The following is a 6,520-nucleotide window of genomic DNA, read 5'->3' on the forward strand; positions in this document are numbered from 1 at the left end:
CCTATATAGAGATCTAGAGATATTGACAAGTCAAAAATACTCATGTAGAGAACTCAAGATTAAGTGGAGAGATCGACTAAAGGTCAAAATATGGTCCACAAAATCGCATTCTAGAGAATGTACTAGTCCCATACCTAATACACTTTGAAGGACAGCCTGCTCTTCATACCAACTGTGGGAATAATAATTGAATAATTTTTAGAATTAGATTAATAATTGAATAATACAATAAAAGTATTAAACTTATATAAGGACTGAGATTTAAAATTGAATTAGAGTAATGGGCCTAGAATTTGGATCATATTCCAATATGAATAAATTGTAGGTTAAGATATAAGGTTTTGTATCGTTATAAATACACCATATTCGTATTTCTTGTTTTTATCATTAAAATTCGTAGGCCTTTATTCATAAAAATCAGCGGTCTTGTAAAATTCGTAGAAAATTCATCATAAATCAGAATTCGTTGATTCTGGACTTTTCGGAAAGGTTTTTGCGTTCTCTACAACTTTCGTGTTTTGTATTTTTCAAGAAAACATCGTTTAGAGGGTCAAAAATGGTAAATTTAGATCTGATCAAGTTATTGAGGTAAGTACTTTTTGACTTACTTTTATTTTCGGAAAAGTTTTGATACTCTGATTTTTGAATTTCGTATAAGATATAAGAATTATGTTTTGAACTGTATAAGAAATAAGATACGAGAATCTTTTAAAATCCAGTCTCTACGTTTTCGAACCCGTTCGTAATTACGCTTTAGTTTTGGAACTAGCCTTAGATACCCTTAATAGGCGTACAAGTGTGCAACTTTAGATACCTATTAAGGGCGCGTAATTATTGAATTTTAGATTCCAACCACTGGGAAAGTGTGGTATAAAGAATAAGAATAAGAATAAGATGTCGGCTACTGGCAAAGTGTGGTTGTAGATCAAGACTGTGGTATTTATAAGAATTATTGCTTTGTTCAGTTTTACTATGTTAGATCTGTTATAAAATCTGCTCTGTTCTGTTTTAAATTCTGAATTTTAAAATATAAAACTTTGGGTTGAATTTATTTTAGAAGATATTTTACAAAATTATTATTATTTTGAGAAAAATCGTTTTATTAAAAACACCCATTGATTTTCAGTTAAATAGTTAGTCAATTTGTACTTGTTGGGCTTTGTAGCTCACCCTTTTTAATATTTCAGGTTTTGTGTAAGATTCGAGTTGGAGATCATTCAAGTTCGAGGACTTAGAATTGGAGTAGATTGACTTTTGGATTTCCGCTAGCTGCGCTTTTGTAATAGTACCTCTGTAATAGAATTTTGAAATAGTCAATTGTATTTTCTTTTAGTTTTGATTTAGAATTAATGGTCCCGAAGTGTGGGCTGTTACATTGAGTTCCTTGGAGAAACTTTGATTTAGCCTTATATACTTTAATTCATAAAAGAAATCAAGAACATAATATTAGTCAATATTCACTCTCATTTTTGTATCAAGTTTTGATTATGAAATACTTAAGGGATGATGATGAAGCTTAATATATACTTTAGATATGTAATATATAGCTCTGGTTAAAATCTGCACATTATGAGCGAGGAGAGTTTGATTTTTGAATTTTAATTCCCCCATTTTCTTAAAAGAGCCAAATGAGATAAATAAATTGGTTTCTTTCTTTATTCGAATGGTTGTTGGTTAATATATGTATTTGTATATATTATATTTATACATCGACTGATTTTTTCATGCATAAGTCTTGGTCAATAACTACTTTCCATGAATTTGTGGATCTTGGTATCTCGAATATCTAATTTAGGGAACTTGGTCTTTAGTTAGAATTGGTTTGGTTTGGTTGGATCCTTGGTTGGTTGGTTGGTCTATAATGATCTTTAGTTATATGGGTGTGCATGGTTTGCATGCCATTCATTATTAGTTTACCTGTCATATGATGTTTGTCACTTAATTTTCATAGGTAAATTTAATTTATTTCTAATAATGTTTTGTGGTACAAATCCTTTTTATCGTAATTTTTTTTATCATTTCTGGTACTTGGACTTAGTTATAATTATGGAATCATAATTCTTATTATCCCCCTGGTCGTAGTATAATTCTCATACATCTTGATATATCAAAAATTTGACAATTGGTAAAATGAAATTTTAGAAAACTAACGACATTTACATACACTCACTTATAACGTAATGACGTAATATTAACTCGAAAACTAAATTTGACAGCTTGTGTATGATGTCGTCGTAAAAGTTTTAATTAAACCGAAAGATTACTATTAATTAATATCAGTGTTAGTGTACATAATCTACTACATTTATTTTCGAAACAAAGTGAATCAATTCAATAATAAAAATCCATATGACATCTATAAATGCAATCAAAATTGAGCAAACGCTTAAATATCGTTGTTGAATCTTTACTTGTTGGAGAGACAACCAAACTATTTTTTAAGATGATAAGAATATATGTACTTGATGTCACACAACTGTTTTAAGTATTCGATCGTGGATGCAACTGTATGAAACCCTTTATAACTGAATCAAAATTATAAGAATCTCGCACATCTATAAATCTGGACATGAATAACACCACAACAAATCAAAATAATTCAAACTCTCATAAGACTAAATGAATCAAATGAATTGGGAGATTATTGAAGTTAAACAAAAGTTTAATCAAGAGAAATATACAAGAAAGAAAGAAATGGGATGTTTCAGTGATAAAAATTGATGGAAACCCCTCAAAACATACAATGACGGCTATTTTAATGGAGAGAGTACTAGGATTTTTCAATTACACTTAATTAAATTATAATCAATCAGAATATAACACGTGTTTACCAAGTTTTTTATATAACGTTATACATCGAACATTTTCCCATTTTTTATTTTACCAAAGATTAAAAGTTACTCCTATATTACTTAAAAAACTGAAAATTATATATTAAGATAGATTTAATATAATTTTCAATGATATTTTTTTATTTTATTCAATTATAAAATATTTATAAATTTCAATTAAACCTTGGACTATTTTACTGCACAAAAGTCAAATATTACACAAAAAATGGAGGAACAAATTATTTTAATTGCAATCATGGTCAACGAGATCATTATAAGTGCACCCAGAATGACATAATTATGCAGTTAAGTTGTCCGCGGGACTGGGTTGTTGGATGCAATTTATAATCACGTGTTAATAAATTGACTTTATTTTTACCTTGATCAATATCAGTAGGAATGGAATGAGAAGGGGACTAGTTTAGAACGTGGTCTAGTTTTAATTGAAATTTAAAAAAGGAAATTTGTTGAAATATTTTAAAATGTTTTAAATTTTACTTAAAAAATAGGTGAAAAATATATTGAAAGTTCTGACAATTATTTAAAAAATTAATAATATTAACTTTTAGCTCAAGCTACGAAATTTTAAAATCTTTCATTATATGTAATGAATAGCATAATTGAGTAGGGAAATATTTTATATAAACTATTTAAATCTTAGACCGTTCAAGTATATATGGCTAAACCTCGATTAAGTAATATCCGATAAAGTAATAACCTCGCTTAAATAATAAATTTCGTCCCAACTTGGGTCAAGGTCGTAAAATAATATTCTCACTAAAATTAAAAAATAATAAAAAAATAGAAATTTATTAAGGACCCAAGTAATATATAAAGTAATAATTTCAGAAATATATATATATATATATATATGTTATGGATAAAAAATATGTATTTCTTTATTGCGTGTATTTAATGTTAGGGTTTTATAAGCTTCAAACTTTAACGGTTGCGCTTGTGTTTCGTGGCTTGAATCTGCCCTCACAAGATGCCTACGTACCTTGGCATATACTAAGGATCAAGCCAAAATGTAGTTCTTGGTGATGCATGCCCTCGGGGCTATGGTAGCGAGAGCTCACCAAGGACGCAGTGACTTTCATGTCCTCCCAGGACTCAGTCTAAAACGTCGTTCCAGGTAATGGCCTCGTGGCTTGTAGGATGTCTTCTCGGCTTTGTGATGTGTGGAGCTCTTGTCCAAAACGTTCTGCTGAAATTGAAAGATAAGACCCTTTATATAGACGTTGAGAGTCTGAGAATTCGGGTAAAATTGGGAAACTTGATGGGCAAGTCTCCACCTCAGATTAGACTTTGGAGTTTTAAAAAGCAGGAATTAGTTTTCTTCTGAATTTGGGTTGCTTGGAGGCTACTTCTTATAGAAGTAGTTTCCTTCTGAATTGGAATTTTCATAATTTTCCATACTCATTTTCTTACCTTATTCCTAATTTTTGGAAATTTCTGGTATCTTTCCTTAATTTTCGGGGATTATCTCGTACTCACATGTATCTTTCTAAATTTTCAGGAATTTTTCCATACCTCCTTTTTTCATAATTTTTCCTAATATTTTAGGAATTTTTCCGTACATCCGGGTATTTTTCATAATTTTCCCTAATATTTTAGGAATTTTTCTATACCTCCGGGTATTTTTCATATTTTTCCTAATATTTTAGGAATTTTTCTGTACCTCCGGGTATTTTTCATATTTTTTCTAATATTTTAGGAATTATTCCGCACCTCTGGGTATTTTTTCTAATATTTTAGGAATTTTTTCGTACCTCTGGGTATTTTTTGTAATTTTTTCCTAATATTTTAGGAATTTTTCCGCACCTCTGGGTATTTTTTGCCTAATATTTTAGGATTTTTTCCATACCTCCGGGTATTTTTCATATTTTTCCTAATATTTTAGGAATTATTCCGCACCTCTGGGTATTTTTCCTAATATTTTAGGAATTTTTCCGTACCTCCGGGTATTTTTTATAATTTTTTCCTAATATTTTAGGAATTATTCCACACCTCTGGGTTTTTTCCTAATATTTTAAGAATTTTTCCGTGCCTCCGGGTATTTTTTGTAATTTTTTCCTAATATTTTAGGAATTTTTCCGCATCTCTGGGTATTTTTTCCTAATATTTTAGGAATTTTTCCGTACCTCCGGATATTTTTTTCCTAATATTTTAGGAATTTCTTCGCACCTCTGGGTATTTTTTTCCTTATATTTTAGAAATTATTCCGCACCTCTGGGTATTTTTCACAATTAAATGTGTCAACTTTTAATCTCCAGGAACCATCGTGCAAGGTTCGCAAAACTAGGGTTACTAAGTGGCAATTTGCCACTTTTCCCCCACTCGACCAGACCTCTGGTCAAACTCTGGCCATTTACTCCCTCCTGGTCGATTGGAATTCGACCAGGATACATGTGCTTTTATTATTATTTTTTCTTTTTTTCTTTTTTTTCTTTTTTTTTTCTTTTTTTTCTTTTTTTTTCTTTTTTTTTAGATCAGGAATTCATACCCTTTTGACGTGAATTCTTGGTAGAATTTCGACCAGGATGCATCATGGTCAAATTCGACCAGGACTCTCGTCGGATTATGGGTGATTTTAACACTCTGGTCGAACTGATTTTCGACCAGGATTCCTGACCTCGTATACCAGGAATCCTCGTCTTTAAGACCAGGAACTCTGAATTACGGGTTACCAGCCTTTTAATGGCCATAACTTTTCGCTCTTTGCTCTGATTTGAGCATATAATATACCAAAACGAAGCTTATTATGAGCTCTAACTCATGATGCAATCTTCATATTTTTTTTGTGTTCCTTGATCCCTCAATTTGGACGGAAAGTGGCCTAGACGAGCCTTCAATCAACGTGGCCTCTACGAGCCTTATTTCTTGTTAGTCCAACCAGGTGAGTTGTCCTATTTAGATTCTCAACTAGATTAAACCTTGAGGATTAAGGTATGTTGAGCCTGAGTACCTTATTTTCTCAAACTGTTTCCAAGTTTGTGGGATCCTTGTCCCAAATATGTTTATGTTTAGGGACGACCCTTCAAAAATAGATATTGCCTTTCCTTTCTGCCCAACTTAGGACGCCTTGATCTTTCCGAGGACTAAGTCTCTCTATCGATGAAATCTTTTTTTTTTCTCTTACATTATAGTCATCGAAACTTGTTGCAGATGCTCAACAATCCCGGTGTTGGCTTTAGTGAATCTAAAGTATGTGTCGTCATGTCTTCCTCGTTCTCCCCGGGCTCAAAGACCTCAACCTTTGGAGTTTTTTGAGTGATTCATAATGGTATCACAACCTCAGCTTTATCATCCAGTAAGAATGGAATAAGTCCTATCATTTATTTGCAAGTGGCATGTATGCCTAGTCATTTCTCGAGTTTTCGTCCCTTTTTCAGTCCGTCAAGGATTACTCGACTTCCTGTGGAGAAAGATTTACTATCACTCTTATCACATCATTGATGTTGTACTGTCCTCTATCACCCGTCACTAGGATTCATGGGAGTTCATACCTTTATATCGCACTTTTCTACGGGAATTGTGTCACTTGGATGTTGGTTATACAACTAATGGTTATAGCCTCAATCCTCTTTGTGTCAGGATCTACCTCCGGGCACTGGCTATGGGAATGTATCAAGAGTATCAATCTTATACGTTGTAAATGAGACATGGGAATTGGTTAAAATCAATAT

Source organism: Apium graveolens, chromosome 3, assembly GCF_009905375.1.
Source record: "Apium graveolens cultivar Ventura chromosome 3, ASM990537v1, whole genome shotgun sequence".
NCBI lineage: Eukaryota > Viridiplantae > Streptophyta > Magnoliopsida > Apiales > Apiaceae > Apium > Apium graveolens.